The sequence below is a fragment of the Taudactylus pleione genome, unplaced genomic scaffold, assembly GCF_031769625.1.
Source record: "Taudactylus pleione unplaced genomic scaffold, aTauple2 ptg000002l, whole genome shotgun sequence".
Lineage (NCBI taxonomy): Eukaryota > Metazoa > Chordata > Amphibia > Anura > Myobatrachidae > Taudactylus > Taudactylus pleione.
Window position 1 is genome coordinate 1,422,155 of NW_028284405.1, and position 18,819 is coordinate 1,440,973.

Here is an 18,819-nt window from a genome sequence, read left to right on the forward strand (position 1 = left end):
TATTTGGTGGACGTGCCCTAATATCATTCCTTTCTGGACACTTGTTAAATCACTTATATCCTCCATAGTCCCACTGTGCCCCCCCTTTCCCTGGCCTCGTTACTCCTGTGTGCCCCGATCTGCCAGTTATCCAAATTTGACAATAAATTGATTACGTATATTCCTGTGCGGCCAAATATCAGATCGCTAGGACCTGGAAAAACCCTTCTCCTCCAACTCAACAGGCGCTCCTCAATCGTGTTTTGTTTGTGTCCAAAATGGAGTATATCACTAGCCTCCAAAATAATAATGTGGGCAAGTATCACAAAATTTGGTCCCCGTGGTATAGGTTTAACAACGCAACCCTTCCTGGTCTATCTTAAACATTTATTCTCTAATCTGATGTTAGTTTAATATAAATGTTTATATTTATTTATTGATTTTATTTACTTTTTTTTTTTCTAATTTTTTTTTCTTTTTTCCTTTTTCTTCTTCTTTTCTCCCTTTCACAGTTCTCTTCCTGTCATTCTCAACTTTTTTCCCCCACTAATCCTCCTTGTTTTTAAATTTTTCTCTATTAATGTCTCTGACAAGTTTTTGTAGCTTTTATATTGATTTTTTGAATATGTTTATGGGATTCAAAGTTACAATTTGATATATTTTTTACGATAACTGGAGGGTTTTTTTTGGCTCTCATAACCAATATTCTGGTGTTTTACAACAAAAATAATCGTTACTATTTTAGGTTTTGAGCTGTTGTATCACATCCATTTTTATATGTTTAATAACTGGAAGGAAAGAAGGACAAAAATATATAACATAGAAATGTGGTTTGAAAACTGTAATATTCGATTGTCTCTTTTTTCTGTTTTTTGATGATTCAGGATATATATGTCTGTTTCTGTTTTGTATTTTTGTCTCACATTTTGACAAAAAAAAGATCTTAAAAAAAACTAGTGAAATAGCCTTTGGGGGGGGGGTCTGGAAGTATGGGGGAGGTCTCTTTTTGATTGCAGATGCTTGCTGAAGGTGCATTTTTTCACACATGGTATATAGGCCGTTCAATTGAACAGCCGATATATAGGGCCAAATGTAATAGGTAGTCTGTTTTGGTAAATTGCAAGTTTGGTGCTAAACTCGCAATTTTTCACAACTCTCCAATGTAATAGGGTGTCTGTTCACTAAAACTCGCATTTTTCAGAGTTACTAAAGCTCTCCATTCTCAAACTCGCATCCAGATGTTTTCACATTGAAAACAATCAACTCGCCCAATGTAATAGGGTGTCTGTTTCAGACTCACAAAAAAAAGATTACCAAAAGTCTCCAAATAATAGACCTGCTTCAGGCTAGCGAGTACATCCTGAGCAGGTCAGATTAACACAGAAACAAGCACATATCCATGAGATATGTACATGTTTCAATGTGTGTACTTATGTAAAATGTTTTTAAATAAAAAAAAAATTACGTGCACCCCCTCCCCAAAAGCATAACCAGCCCCGGGCTTTATAAAGCCTGTTCTGGTTCTAAAAATACAGGGGCCAAAATGCGTAGGGGGCCCCTGTATATTAAGAACCAGCACAGGGCTTTGTTGAGCTGGTCCTGGTTCTGGAAAATCAGGGGACAAAACGAGTAGGGGTCCCCTGAAGATTCCAGAACCAGCACCGAACTCTTTCTAGCGGGGTGATAATGCCACAGCCAGGGAAAACCTTTCACCGGTTTCCCCGGCCAAAGCATTATCCCTGACCGCTAGTCAGTCCAGGCCGGGGATCCCTGGGGAGTTGGGTACCCACCCAATAAAGGGGTACCCCTCTCCAGGGCACCCCAGGCCTAGACTGATAACCCGGGGCTATCCCCGGCACCCTATGCCCATGGGTGCCGGGTTGATAGTGTTAGTGTAAAGTTTTAAAATAAAGTTTCCATATTGTCATTATTTGTAGAACCACAAGTACCAGCAAGCCTCCCCTGCATGCTGGTATTTGGAGAACCACAAATACCAGCATGCGGGGCATTACGGGCCCACTGGCACTTGTAGTTCCTCAACTAAAGAAATACGTAAATAAACAAACATACACCGTGAAAGTAAAATTTTAATAAAACATACATGCACACTCACACTCACACATACTCACCTAGTATCCGAAGTAATCCATGTCATTATTAATGTGTTCAAAAGTGCCAACTTCTGCAGAGAGTGGAAGGAACTACAAGGTGCCATTCTCAAACATTGGCCAATTCTACTAGCAGACAGTCATCTTTCATCGGTACTGGAGAAACGAGTCAACATGGGTTGGAGACGATCCAAAAATCTGGTATATGGTTATTTTAAGCATGAGCTCCTGATTATGTACTGATGCAATTACCTTCTTTTCTTATATCACATTTCCACTCATTTGTAAGGGCACTCTCATCACAGATTTTCAGGAAAGACGCCTGCAATGACTGTCATCAGGCACCTCTCAGCTGATACAATGTGACAGCAGATGCCTCACTGACTTATTCTCATCCCTATGTGCTTTTAGGGTACGCTCACATGTCTTTCACTACTGAGGTACAATGACATGCAGTAGCTGCTCTCTCAGCATATCAATTAGGGAATAGACTATTTTTCTTGTTCATAATCTTTGCTGCTATACACACTGGGTATCTTACATAATTATCCTTCTCTATGAGATATATATCTTCTCTAAATATAGATATTTTCACTTTATCTATTAAACGTTTGAAACAATCATGTTCTCATTTTGAATAAGTTATATCAGGCAATCATTGTTCTATGTAATCTGCTTCCTTATTTATACATTTTTGCACATATGTATGTTAATCTGCCCTGTTAGTGGCACTAATTATTATCTCCATAAAGAATCTGGAGCATTATTAGTATACTATTATACATTACGAATGATTCTTTATCATACTAGGCAATACTGTGTGAGACCAATGTAGCTCGCTTTTCTACATATATATATATATTTTCATTAATCTACATTGTCAGCAATACCAACCATTATCCTCATGATGAATTTGTATCATTAACAGATTGTTATATATTGATTTTTTATCATTATGCATTGTCGTTTTTCCAGCCTTATAATTGGCTGGCTTGCTTGTCTATCATGTATCCTACATTGCCGTTTTTTCAGTGTTCTGATTGGTTAGCACGTTTGTCTATCAAAGAATTGATCCAATGGGAACAAACATAGGATTCATGATACTGATAGGCTAATTGATTCTCAACTATAGTAGAGGTACAGTGATTGGTCAGCAGTGGGTACAAGAGGACTGACCCACTACTGACTGTCATAAGGTTGGAACTGTGAGCAAGCCTATCAGTGGCGAAACGCGCGTCAGACCTACATTTCCGGGTCACGTGATGCGCACGCGTGACACCGGCTTTCCAGCTATACACAGCGGCATGCACCGGCACTGCTATCAGCACTAACAGATGACAAATCAGGACTGCACGCTAACCAGGTAAGTGGCGTATACCCCCTGCACTGCCTAGCGCATCAGGGCAGACGGCCACTAAAACCTGACAGCTTATCTTACCTCATATTCTATATACTTACCGGACTCATGTCTCCCTCTCTGTAACAATACAGTTTATCTCACAGAGGGACAAGCGATTGGCTATTTTGACTTATTTTTTCAATCATGCATGTTTAAGCAACAATAGCAGTCATCAGTTTAGTCATTGATATCCTATGAGGTCTGTACTGATGTCCTTAGTGCTGCTGTTTGTCATACTTTGTATATTTTCTCTATGGGAAATTTATTGACAAATAATCCCTTTTCTTATACCAATCTCCAGTGCACATGGGCATACAAACAAAAATATATGTATGATAATTAATGTGAATCTATTCCATCAGGAAAGCGACACTATCATTTAAGGTGATCTTTTCCTGATACAATATGCCCATACTGTGTTAACAATATTATTATTTCTGGCCAATAGGCACATATTTTATACTTATGCCATCATAGCATTATCTCGCCTGGCTCTTTTTCAATCCACAGTGGAGATACGTATCTCCTTTGATTTATGTATATATGTATGTTTTGTCCTGTCTGTTAAAATTCTCTTTGTGTGCCTATTTTTCTTAATACTATAAAGAGGAACCTTGATATCAGAGATTCATACATTTGTGGAGAATGCATCTCCCTCAATTCAAGCGTATACGTTAAACAGGCTTAATATGCAAATATGGTTTAACTATGGATAGACAGGTATGAAATATTGTATTGTGGCCAAAGGCGCATATTGAATATTCATATCATCTTGTTACATTGTAACACCATTGTATTTCCCTTGTTTTATTTATACACGTCTTGTCTATCTCTTTCAACATCATTAAGAGAGACATTATTGTCAGAGGTGATCTTCCTTGCAGGGAATGCATCTCCCTTGAATTATGTATATATGCATTTCCCCTTTATAGTTAAGCACGCCTTAAATTGGTATTTAAACATATTGTGGTCCTAGGCACCTAAGAGGATTCACAGCATCACAGCATTATTTTGCCTGGCTTCTTGAGTGGAAAATTGTTTCCATTGATTCATTCATATAAGTATTGTCTGTGTTTTTGTGTTTGTTTAATTGTTTCTAAGTTGCTCACCTTTTAATACCATGTTAGAATAAAAGTTAATTTTTAATTTGCTGATTTCAGCCATATCTCCATACCTATTGTGTGCCCCCACAAAGAGTCCTTCTTTTCTTCTCTCTTGTGGCCTTTATGTTATAAACTGACTCTGGGGAGCACCATAGACTTTCCTATAGATGGCCTGTCAGACTGACGTCTCATGACCTATGATAGGAATACCATGACACGTACATGTGTGTGTATATAATAAGTCTATTTTTAGGTATACATATGAGATACATCATTTATCATACTTCAGCAGAATTTTCTCAGTGCGGGTCCAGTTTGTATTCCCTTGTACTTGTATGTTACTAAGAGCAAGTGGGCATCTTGTGTCAGGCTGGTGGGCATCTAATTTCATACCGCGATCACACGGCAAATCATAGTGGGTGTGCTAATGTTTTGCTTGCGATCGCAGGATTTGCATACTTTGACTGGGGACGGCTGCGTGCAAAAGCAGCCATGTGACCGAGTCTAAATCGGGCCCTGTGTGCACTCTCTATGTCACTGATGATGCATGCTCCCGCTCTTCATCAGCGACATCTCCCGTTGGACCTGCATTCAGGTCCGAAGGGCGACATCGTCAGCGACGGCCATGCTGCTGAATGCACCATGGCCCTTAATGACGCACCATCGCTCACGACATCGGCAAGTTTGTATGCACTGGCCGATGCCGGGAGCCCCGTCACACGATAGGTTGGCTGGACACACATCATTAAATGTGTACCCAGCATAACCACGGTCACAAAGCTGAAGTCTTTATCACCTGATTAAGATGTACTTTAGTACATGTAACTAATACTGCTGATACAACATGGGCTAAAATCACTGCTATGTCCTCAGAAGATCACATTTATGGGTGATAACAAAGAAATGAACATTAATCATGGACAGATAGTCATTACACAGTACAGTATATATTTTTTTTATTATTAATAAATGGAAATAGTGCAAATATCAGCAGCTCACACAGTATATAAAGCAGAAGCCAGTGGAAATTGGGTCTGGCCTGTGGTGGGTGCTGGAGGCTGCAGAGTGTCTGTAGGGACATACAGAGGTAGAGGTGGAAGGAACATACCAAGTCTGACAGCTGAGGGGTGGGGGTGAGCCAGGACTTACTGCAGTGATCACTATAGGTTTCCTGTCCAGGCCAGACTCCCCTTTTATATTAGACTCTTCTGTGACTCCTGTTCCCATGTAGACCTGACCTGATTCTCCACTGCCAAATGCTCCTATGCTCTGCAAGATGAAGGCAGGATCGTTTTGTTATAAATCAGTCATGTTTATATGGAGCTACTCAGAGACTGACATTAAAGCATCATTAGTTTATTTAAACATGGAAAAGCTGTATGGTGACTCTTCTTTTAGCACCCAAATACTGTACCACTGACCACACTACTGAGCAGAATACCCCAGAACATCACACTATGTATGGCATTTCTCATTCATACAGGGGACATAAGCACACCCCAATCACTTTAGAAAGATGACTCCATGAACCATTAACAGTGCTTTATACCTGCCCTCTTACCCCCATTCATAACCAAGTACCGTTATCCCTCATTATACTGCTCCACACACTTACCTCAGCCATAACCAAGTAGAGTGATCCCTCATTATACTGCCCCACACACTTACCTCAGCCATAACCAAGTACAATGGCCCCTCATAATACTGCCCCTCACATTTACCTCCAGCCATAACTAAGTACCTTTACTCCTCATTATACTGCCCCTCACACTTACCTCCAGCCATAATAAGTACAGTGATCCCTCATTATACTGCCCCTCATATTTACCTCCAGCCATAATAAGTACAGTGATCCCTCATTATACTGCCCCATACGCTTACCTTAGGCATAACCAAGTACAATGGCCCCTCATAATACTGCCCTTCACACTTACCTCCAGCCATAATAAATATAGTGATCCCTCATTATGCTGCCCCTCACATTTACCTCCAGCCATAACTAAGTACAGTGATCCCTCATTATACTGCCCCTCACACTTACCTCCAGCCACAACTAAGTACAGTGATCTCTCATTATACTGCTCCTTACACTTACCTCCAGCCATAATAAGTACAGTGATCCCTCATTATACTGCCCCTTACACTTACCTCCAGCCATAATAAGTACAGTGATCTCTCATTATTCTTCCCCTCAACTTACCTCTAGCCACAACTAATACAGTGATCCCTCATTATACTGCCCCTTACACTTACCTCCAGCCACAACTAAGTACAGTGATCTCTCATTATTCTTCCCCTCAACTTACCTCCAGCCATAATAAGTACAGTGATCCCGCATTATGCTGCCCCTCACACTTACCTCTAGCCACAACTAAGTACAGTGATCCCACATTATACTGCCCCTCACACTTACCTCTAGCCACAACTAAGTACAGTGATCAGTCATTATACTGCCCCTCACATTTACCTCCAGCCATAATAAGTACAGTGATCCCTCATTATACTGCCCCACCTAGCACTTACTGGACCCCATTCAGAGTCGGTCATAAGCGGCCGCTCGGTCGTACGCCTAATGATCGAGAATCATAAAAAATACAATCAAACAGCCGGGCGATCGCAACCAAAGTGACGCCCATACATGGACAAAGCACCTCCTCAAGCTAACGAGTGATAGCAGCTAGTGATCAAGTCGATCGTTGTCAGTCGCTGTATGTTAATTTTCTTCTGCTGGTTGCGGCAGCTTGTGTTGTGCGCAAATTACATAAAAAATTAACAAAAAAACGCATATAATAATCCATCACCATGAAATTTATTTATTCTTATTATTCGCTAATGCTAACACAACTGAATCAATTACAAGCCAATTAGCAGTGTTATTAGCTTCAACAATCGATTATTAGCTGCTTGCAATGTGTGGCACAAAATAGAAACATCAAACATAACATCAGTCACATTCGATAGTAACGATTGAACTCTGGGGTTGAGAGAGCACGAACCCAACCTCAAGCTGTACAATCAGCCAGGCCTCTAACCTGCTCGCAGAGTGATGTTTTACTACTTCCGGCCTTCTATGTCGGTCGTAGCAGTAAATTTATGTATACCCCTGAAACGCCCTGAAAACGGTGAGAAACGCCTGCGTTTTTAGACCACCACCCCCGTCAACACCCACAAATGGCCTTTCATGTCAATCAACTCTCGAAAGCCACTTCCTTCTCGTAAGCCATATGATCGACAGCATTTTGGATCGCAAGGTCTCATACGCACATGCGCACAACTAACCGTACGCATGAGTGGTTTGGAAACATCGGATGCATACGACCGAGCGGCCGCTTATGACCGACTCTGAATGAGGTCCATTATACTATTAGTACTTTAGCTCAGGTTTTCCGGTCAGTTTGTGGACGGTTTATGGTCAATTTCAAAACTGACTGTTAGTAAATCTTCGGTTTCTATAGTCGCCTACGTGAAAGTATCAATTGTTGGTCCGATGTTCTAAACTGTTCTAAAGATGGATTTTTGGTCGGGTTTGCATCAGGTTTGACTTTAGTAAATTTCCAAACTAGACGGTAAATCGCACAAAAATGCAAAATCGTCCAAAATTAACCATTAGTAAATTTACCCCTTAACTTGGAAAGCACTACACAACGAAAGCACTAATATATTAGTGGTTTGTCTCTCCATCTTATACCTGCTGAGCAGACAGTTTAATACATTGGGCTATATTATTGGCTAGTTTATATCTTTGAGTTGGGTATGAAATCCCAGCTGTCGGGATGCCGCTGGTCAGAATACCGACAGCAGCAACCCGACAGCCAGAATCACGACACCCATAGGGAAAACAGGTAAGTGTTTTCCTAACCCCTACCCTAACCCTCACTCCCAGTGCCTTGCCCTAAACTCCCCCATAGTACCTAACTCTAACCTCCCACTCCCCACACCTTAAACCTAACACCCCCTCCCTGGTGCCTAATCCTAACCTCCCCCTCTCCACACCTTAAACCTAACACCTCCTCCCTGGTGCCTAATCCTAACCTCCCCCTAGTGCCTGATAATACTGATTATTTATTTTCCTATTAGTAATTTTGTTGGAATATTGATCATTGATACATCAGTGTCACTATAATGTGGTGTATTGTGCTGGGGTGTGCACCATTATACACATACTGTACATGGTGTGAGTAGGTTGTAGAGATGGTGGTGACTGGTGGACCCCAGCAATATAGAGTTGTGTACACAGCAAATCATTTTACAATCTAAATTTTATAATTCAATAAAATACTGTAATAGGTCAGAGATCATAGAAATCAATATTACCTCTGTTGTCCCAAATGTAGTTGAAGTAGAGAAGAGCGGCTGCTGCAACTAACATACCAGTTATATGGAATAATGAGATTATCCAGGTGTAAGAGGTAATCTTGCTACAGACTTTAGGAGGACACAGCAGATATTATTGGTGACTTGAGAAGGACACAACAGTTTCTATTGGTTACTTGATGATGAAACAGCAGATGTTGTTTATTAGTGACTTGAAGAAGACTCAGTAGAAGTTATTGCTGATTTGAGGACACAGCAGATATTGGTGACTTGTCAAGGATGCAGAAAATGTTATTGGTGGCTTAAGGAACAGCTGATGTTATTGGTGCCTTGAGGAAGACACAGCAGATATTATTGGTGACTTGAGGAGGACACAGCAGGTTATTTGTGATTTGAGGAGGACACAGCAGCTTATTTTTTATTTGAGGAGAACACAGCAGGTTACTTGAGATTTGAGGACACAGCAGGTTATTTGTAGTTTGAGGAGGATACATCAGATTATTTGTGATTTCAGGAGGACACAGCAGATTATTTGTGATTTGAGGAGGACATATCAGGTTATTTGTGATTTGAGGAGGACACAGTAGATATTATAGTTGGTAAACAGCAGGTGTTATTGCTGTGATTGTTGGTAAACAACAGGTGTATATTCTCCCGGGGAAGCCGAGAATTCATAGCTCAGCGAAACGCGTTAAATCCCCTGGCCCACAATCCGGATTCCTTGGACCTTTATATTTGTCGATTTGGACTCTCTGCTCCCTTACATCACTACCTGTTGCAGCTTTTGGATGACTCCTTGTGGATTGTGCTTCAGCCTTCACTTTGGTTACACTGGATGCCAGAGGATTTTCCTTTAAACCACCTCAGCCATTTGATTTGGTAAAGTTTTCATTGCTGCTAATGACTTTCACATTTGCAACAGTATAGGAGAGACACTTTACCAGTGACTTTTCCAGGAACGGATTTTAGTGGTGTCTTTCTTTTATTTTATTATTTTATTATTGTGTTCATTATTGCATGCTACCTCAATATTGAATATATATATATATAAAAAAATTGCAAACCACAGATTTTAGAATATTTAATAAATTCTTGTTTATTTATTGTAAAACCGTCCATCGTTCATAGTTTTGTGTTTTCAGTGCTGGTTATACACGTTTCTTCTTCTGTTATTGCTGTTATGTTGGTAAACAGCAAGTGTTATTGCGGTTATGTTGGTAAACAGCTGGTGTTATTGCTGTTATGTTGGTAAACAGCAGGTATTATTGCTGTTATGTTGGTAAACAGCAGGTATTATTGCTGTTATGTTGGTAAACAGCAGGTATTATTGCTGTTATGTTGGTAAACAGCAGGTATTATTGCTGTTATGTTGGTAAACAGCAGGTATTATTGCTGTTATGTTGGTAAACAGCAGGTGTTATTGCTGTTATGTTGGTAAACAGCAGGTATTATTGCTGTTATGTTGGTAAACAGCAGGTATTATTGCTGTTATGTTGGTAAACAGCAGGTGTTATTGCTGTTATGTTGGTAAACAGCAGGTGTTATTGCGGTTATGTTGGTAAACAGCAGGTATTATTGCTGTTATGTTGGTAAACAGCAGGTATTATTGCTGTTATGTTGGTAATCAGCAGATATTATTGCTGTATTTGATGTTAATAAGCAGATGTTATTGCTGCATTTGATTCAGCAGATGAAAATTGCTGTGATGAAACCAGGCAGGATGTTATGCAGGTCACTAGCGGTCCATGGTTTTCCACCGGTCGCTTTCAAAAGAAAATCCACGGAACCGGCGCTGCTCCTCCACAGATATTGGTGACTCCCCTGATGTTTGATGTTGCAGCAGGTCATCCAATGTATGGTTATCACAGATGTTAACTGGGGTCTATGAAGAGGAGACAAATCAGATCCATCATGTAAACACAAAATAAATACACATCTAATTGGGCTCTTTGTCACTGTGTCATAATGAAAAATAATTAGATAATGTACAAATTCTGCTTACTATACTATATTATGCTATACCTGTATGTTGTGTGATTATGTAAACAATCAATGGGGTAAATTCAATTATCCATGGCACTTTACTGCTGGCTAATTGATCCCCCAGACTAATTAAATTATCTCCAAAGCCCACACTTATTGGGGGTGTAGCCTGTGCTGTGTGGGCTGAGGAGGGGGGGTGTGATTAGGGTGGTCGCTCCCTCATACCCCCGCACAGGCTCAGCAGCAGCAGTCTCCCTGGTCCCACTGATGCCCAGCACACAGCAGTGCGTGCTAGGCTGCTGACAGGTAATGGAAGGTGGGGGGGAGTGGGAGTGGCATCAGACCCAGGCCCCTCCAACAAGCCCAGGCCTGGGTAATCCCCCCCTCTCTGCACCCCTGTTTATCAAGGATTTCTATTCAGGAGCTTAGCAGATTCTTTAAAAAATGCCTAATAACGATCTGTTTTTGGGCAGGAGCTGCATTAACACATCGGATCTGTGAAGTTATCACTAGCAAATAAAGGATATAGGTCATCTTAAAATCATTGAAAGGAGCTCTGAGATTCTACGGAGGGCACAAAGGTCAGTGCACTCACAACCTGCCATAGCACTGTAATGCCTCATATTCGCCACCAGGGGCAAAGTTGAAGAGAGAATTCCCAATTGTTAGAGATTAATGGAATTTTCAAATATAATTCACAAAATATTCTCCTCATTCTGCATTTGGCCACAAACTTTTCACTGCAGTAATTTAGCTGTACTATAAGTGTTCCCAGTTATACCCAACCACACAGCACAGCAATTATGAATTTACTATCAGCCCAACTTTATCCATACAGCAGTTATTCAGCTAAATATGAAATTACAGGTATGGTGGGTACACATTGGGCGATTAAAGTGGATGACTGAACGATAACGATATCGTTATCGTTCAGTCGTCCCCTTTATCATCCATTTTTTACACAAAAGCGACGAACGATAACGTCGATGCGTGTTCCCGCGGGTCGTACGTCATCATCGTTCATCGGGATAACATGCAGGCCAATCTGACGATGTCATCAGGTTGCTGCATGTTGGGGAATGGGGGAGCGAGCCCGGCGCTGAACGATATCGTTAATGATATCGTTCAGCGGGTGTGCTCAATGTCATAAACGACATTGAGCCCAGCCTGCCGGGGACACACTAGACAATATCGCTCAGGGAGCATATCGACTAGTGTGTACCCACCAATAGAGTGAAGAATATCATTGTGTCACCGGAACTTTGCACCTTTGTGATACAGAATATTGTCCCTCTAGATTCACATTTGTGAGACCATTTGTGCAATGACATTCATCTCTCCTAATCACCAGCATTGTCTATGAGATAATAGGACTGTATGACAGAGCACATATTGTTTACATTCCTATATTGTTCATATACTTACCGGCTGCATTATGAATGGGGGAGATGTCCTGCCAGCCTCTAGGGCTTCCCAGTTGATGGGCCAGAAAAAAACATGATCCCTGATGTTGGTGTAAAGTTGCTGCCTCCTCTCTGGGGATTTGCATAAGAACTATGAAAGGAATAAACAGAAAAGTATTTATGGCAGATAAGCACTAGCTTACTAATGTCATACCTTTTCCTTATGGTACTTTATTCTCAGGATGACATTTATAAAATATTTATATTTTACAACTACATTTGCTGGTGGCTTATGCAAGGTACCTGCTATTCTTCTAGTAATATAAATATTTGTGAGGTTACTTATCTGTCTCAATTGTTCCATAACATATGACCTGCTCACTTACTTATTATTTACTTTCATTACATAATATAGAAGCACAACGCTGGCCCTGACAGGGGGTTACCCAGGTTTGGGCAGCTATTTGGTTTGGCTCTGTCCTCCACCCCATTTGCTAAGTGCTTCCCTTTTCCTGCCACTGATAATATGACTGCCTATGTATCCCAGCTCCCTGCAGGACTTACTTTCTCCCCAGCTAATTATCCATTAGGAAATAATCATTATAATAATACTCAAAGCCTAAACCAATTACAGCTTCATGATAGTTCCCTTTAAATTGGGGCAATCTTCTCAGGGCACACTAGTCACCCTTACCAACTTCTTCTGTAGTTACAAATGAGAGTTGTAGCTATAACTATGTGGTGGCATGCTGACTGCCTATGCTAGTATTAATGTATGTTCTCAGACCTGTGCCTTATTTCCCCTGTGACTGTATAATCTCCTGACCCTGTGATCAGCCTGTATACTGCATACTCACTCGCTTCATGATGTTTATAATGCCAGGACTTAGTTCCTCTGGGTAGACTGGTTCATCAGTAAGGACAGATCGTACAACCTCCAAAGACTCTTCACCACAGTAAAACGGTTGGTAACCTGTGGCCATCTCAAACACCATGACACCCAAAGAGAAAACATCTGCCATGGCATCAAATGGGAAACGTCTCAGCAGCTGTAAAAACATAATGGAGAAACTGATGGAGATTGTCCAACCTGGCAGACGGCACCAAGTTATGCTAACAGTGCTGCTGTTTGTACAAATTGGGGGCAATTCAATTCAGCGCGATTCCAAATAGCCCAGGGAAGGGGGCCATTCAATTCAGTGCAGTGTTAAGTTTGACCACAGAATTTCTGCTTGCAGAAATCCAACCAAACTTCTGGCAACAATCCTGTTTTCTGGATTAGCACAGTGCTAACAGCCTTGTGGCCGGCACCTTAGTGGGAGAATGTTGGTTACCATGGCTAAACATGCAGCTTAAGGTGTGGTAACCAGTACTCTTCAACTTAAGTGGTTGCAGTCAGACTTAACAGCACACTGAATTGAATAGCTATGGGAACTCCTACCCAGGGAAACTCAGCATCCTGTTGAATTGAATTGTCCCCCTTCAGAGATCTGATGGAAGGAAGAATGTCATTGAACATATACTGGTAATTACACAATATTCAGCTGAGAGTCTATGTGGTCTATATATCATCACTTAAATTCTACAAGAGGGGGTGAAAACTAAGATTTTCACCTACTTCTGTATAAATGAAGTGTCAGGATTATTCATCATTCCTGTAACACAGGAGATATCACTGATATCTCCTGGTTACAATTGTGCCCCGATAATTTTCCGCTGGCATTAATGGAACCTAAAGCATGCACAATGCGATACAGACACATGCGCAGATTACCAATAATTGCTCAACTATGTAAGCATCTGCATTGCTGTCCTGATTCAGAGGAGTATGCAAACCCAATGGTATATGTACTACTCCGATGTTAGATCAGTGCATGCACCAATCTTCTACTTCAAGATCTCTAACAGTTCCCCAAAGCTGCAGCCTGTGACTCAGCGGGTAGTGGGCGGGTCCAGTCTCCATTCCAGAAAAAGGGGCATGTCTCATCCACGTTTTCTGGGAGTACCAAGGCCAGGGTCTGCATCTTCTGACACACATTTCCTGGCCTCGGCTATGGATTTGCGAGGGGCAATTTGAGTTGTATGGTATTACACAGTTGCTTCTCTGTGGCTGTGCACTACCATCCATCCCTGAATCAGACCCTGCATCCATCCCTGAATCAGATCCTGCGTCCATCCCTGAATCAGACCCTGCATCCATCCCTCAATCAGACCCTGCATCCATCCCTGAATCAGACCCTGCATCCATCCCTGAATCAGTCCCTGCATCCATTGCTGAATCAGACCCTGCATCCATCCCTGAATCAGTCCTTGCGTCCATCCCTGAATCAGACCCTGCATCCATCCCTGTGTTTAGATATCATTAAGAACCAAGATGTTGTCCGATTAATAGTAAAATAAAGATATGAGAAGTCTGTAGACAATGAATCTGTTACTCACCTCTGGGGCCATGTAACCTAGTGTCCCGGCAGCTCCTAATATCTTCTGGCCATGGGTGTCTTTAACTGCGAGGCCAAAATCACCAATTTTGGCATGGCCAACAGAGTCCAGGAGCACGTTCTCCGGTTTGATGTCCCTGTGAGGAGAATGAGTGTAATTTCTGCTTGTCAGACAACTACCAGCTGTATAACTTTGTTTGTTACAGAGAAAGATTCCCAGAGACACAATAAGAACCATGTCAGCATCACAGTGGGAAGAAGGGATCAGTGATGTAAAACATGGTGACTGTAGGGAGGCAATCACTGTGACTGACAGCTGCATAGAGTCACTATGGGGCCTATTTATTAGTTATCAGGTTTTAGACCCAATAATTATAATTTCTTATCTCCATTTATCATGGCAAAACATTATGGAGCAAAACACATGCAGGGACAGGGACTGTGATGGGAGCTCATCCCTGCGATGTGTAATAAGATCACTTTCTGCTTCGGGGGCGGGATGCACTACTGCAGATGTGCGGCCATCAGACCATGCATGCGCGAGCAGTCATTACCACGCAGAGATCCTATGGATCCCTTTCCCAGTAACTATCTGACAATGGTGTTAGCTAATGGGGCCAAGCTCCAGAATACTTCACATTCCAGAGCTTGGTAAATTCAGTATGTATGCAGCCCCAATAGAAATCTATAGAAAAATATGGGGGCTGCTTTTGAGTTTGAAAATAGGGGATCACAGCAGATATCCCCAATATGTGCTGAGATCCCCTATACATGCATTCAGGGGTTACTTAATATTTGCAGGTACCACCTATAAATGAGTGTTTTCAGGGGATATCTATGATAAATAGGCTCCTATGTATGTGGTGGGATAAAGAGGGAGATAAGAGGGTGTGTCAAGCAGTCACAAGAACCTCACCCTACATATCATGTAACTCAAGAATGAATGATCCCCCATTTGCAGAAAAGGGCAGAGACTTCTCTATAGCCTGACCCCCAGCAACATAATAGCTGTACTGTAACTACCTATAGGGGGTTACTGTATGTGATCATTAGAAATAATGAGTTACCTATGGATAATGCCCCTTGAGTGCAGGAATTGGAGCCCACAAAGAATTTCTGCTGTTAAAAATCTGATGAGGAAGAAAGAAAATAAATATTAATAGCAAATATTTTGAAAGTAAATGACCAATAATGAGATAGTACATTCCCCCTGATATAGTATCAGAGTATAAGAGTGACACGTGACATATTAATATCACACATGCTCTCTGTATGGCTGAGTAACACAATGGAGCCCCTGTGTCCAGGAGACTCTGTATAATACACAGACCTGTCACCATGGACACATATAAAGGCCCAGCCTGGATTTGTTAGGCCGCATAGGCCGGACTCTACTGCAGCCCAGGTGCAGGGATGGAAACACTGATGGTACTATTTGTCATATCAATAATAATAATAATAATAATAATAATAATATACCCACGTTCTCTCTTACCTGGTAGTGGCATTACCTAATGGGGCACTCCTCTCTATTAGCTGGTACAAATCTCCCCCACTCAGGTACTCCATGATGAAGGTGACGTGTTCCTGTGTAAGAGTCAGAGAGCATGATATAAATTATATTATGGACAGTACTCATTCTGACTAGGGTGGCCAATCCCGGGATTAGAGGTTCCAATTTTGGGATATTGGGATTGTTGTTTCTACCAGGCAATGCTGAGCACCTGAGCACTCGGCTCAGATGCTGTGCGGCTGTCACGGCACTGTGTTACATCAAAGGTCAAGCAGCGCAGCCCCAGGCCACCTATCCCCCTTCAGCCATGCCGGAAGCTATCTTAAGCGGAGAAGGACAGAGGTGCTGCTGCTCACACAGGGCAGTAAGCAGTGGCAGCATGGTTTAGGTAGCCCTGAGGCTTCAATTAAGACTAGTTCTGGCACTGAGCAAGGAGGAGGAGGGGGAGGGGAGGAAAGGAGAGGAGAGAAGTCAGACTGGGGCAGTTAATTTATTTTATTCCTGGGGGTGTTTATATTTTCATTGATCAACACAATCCCAGGGATCCCGGAAATTCCAGGATTGAGCATTTTTCAATCCCGAATCCCGGGATTGAAAATATGGTCCAGGATTAGCCTCCCAAATTCTGACACACAGCAGATGATAATCAGTAATACTCAGTCACCACTAGTGATGTGAATGAGGCCCAATGTATACGCTGTATCCAGCCGGTCTTCTGTCGGAGATGGGCCTCTACATATATAATGCACATGGGACATAGGGTAAGTGAGCCCAGATACTACACGGAAGCTGTAGAATTAGGATAATGAACATCTGTGTCAGAATAATGCTTCATACAATATGTGCCATTGGAATTATGCTGGTGTCCCATAATGGTAAAATAATTGTCTTATATTACACAAGCTGCTATTCAGAAGATAGTTACAATTATGACAGAGTGACAGAGACTCTTACCGGGGTCTGGGATGCTGCAAATCCATGGGTGAAGAAGGAGCTGTTGCTGGTTACTTGCAGGATGTCCCGCTCTATAAAAATAGGGTTCTTGCCCCTGAGTAGTGTCCTCTTCTTCACCAGTTTGACTGCCAGATGTTCTCTGCTGTTGGGATGGGATGCCAGTAGTACCTGGATAAGACAGAGAGTAAGGACTAAGGCCCCAGGGAGCAGCATAGAAAGTCAGGCATGTAACACAGGGCAGGTGATGCTGTTTTGCTAGAATGAATACTCCTTTTCCACTGCCGAAATAACAGAGGTTATTGCTGGATCTACCCAGGTCGTGTCTGAAAAAAAGCCCCAGAAAATTAAAAATAAACCGGGTCAAGTGACCCAGTAATCCGACCCTGGTCCTGATCAGGGTTGAACCCAGGAAGGACCAAGTAATGGTCACGATGACCCGGGTCATGCCTCAAACCAGCGGATTGGCTGGCTTTAGTAGTGCTTGGAGATTACATGATCTCCAAACATCCAATGTAATGCCGGAAGACCTGGATCACGGAAGACCCGGATCCGGTTTGAATGGTTGGACCTGGGAAATAACCCAGGTCCAGCCACTGGTGTAAAAGGGGTAAAACCCAGCTGTGACCCATACTTACTCCGTGCTGTGCCTGGTTGGAGCCTATAGTCTCTGTAATAACCTGTACACAAGCAGGACACTGAAGTGAGCTTATTTGCTGTCTGTTCTGGGCAACAAAATGTAAGAACAATGGAGCCCCAGTTTCAAGCAGACAGCACCATATCTTCTCTTTTTTGTAAACTCCTACTTATTGTCCTTGGCTGTACCCCCATAGAATGATTTCATATGTACCACAAATTGTCTAATTGGGGCCATTACACAAGTATATATATTTTTCTTAAACCTAAAACTAGTGCAGAAGTGCTTCCCCAGCCCCCTACCCCTAATTTAATAAGCACCATATCTAACACTGACCTATTACATGTAGCTCAGCTCTGTTAAACTTAAAACGCAGAGCAGAACTGTCCCCTTGCACCTCAAAGATAACAGAGGATTTCAGTGCAGGGAGTGGTACAACAGGCTGCTTGATAATAACTAATATCATTGCCATGCATGTATGCCCTAGCTCCGCCCTGACTCCTACACTGGCCATGCCCCTGACAGCTGCGCTAAGCAACAGTCCAAAACCATATATGGAGGTAAGTGTGGGAATGTGCCGCTGTTACATAGGCTCCATTGTGTTTTTAATGGAGAGCTCCCAAAGTAAGTATCCATGTGCATGTCATGATAGATAATTATATGATATAGTTATTAAAGCAAAGTTCTCTTTTATTTGCTGCAGTGTTTACAGGTAAGTCACCAAATCTGTACTGATCACTTACCTTCCCGAAACTGCCCTCTCCAATAATACTGTGGTAGATCAAACCCTCCAGTATGTGAGAGGCAGCTGCTGTCTCCGGGGGGCTGGCTGGAGGGGTCCCACTTACACCTTGTGGTATAAAGAGAAATCAGATTTATTGACTGATATAAACATAGATATTTGGCAAGTATTCATTTAAAGGTGTGAGATAATTATATCATAGAAAGTATTTATACCCTGTATTATATAGTATCTGGTAAGAATATTGTT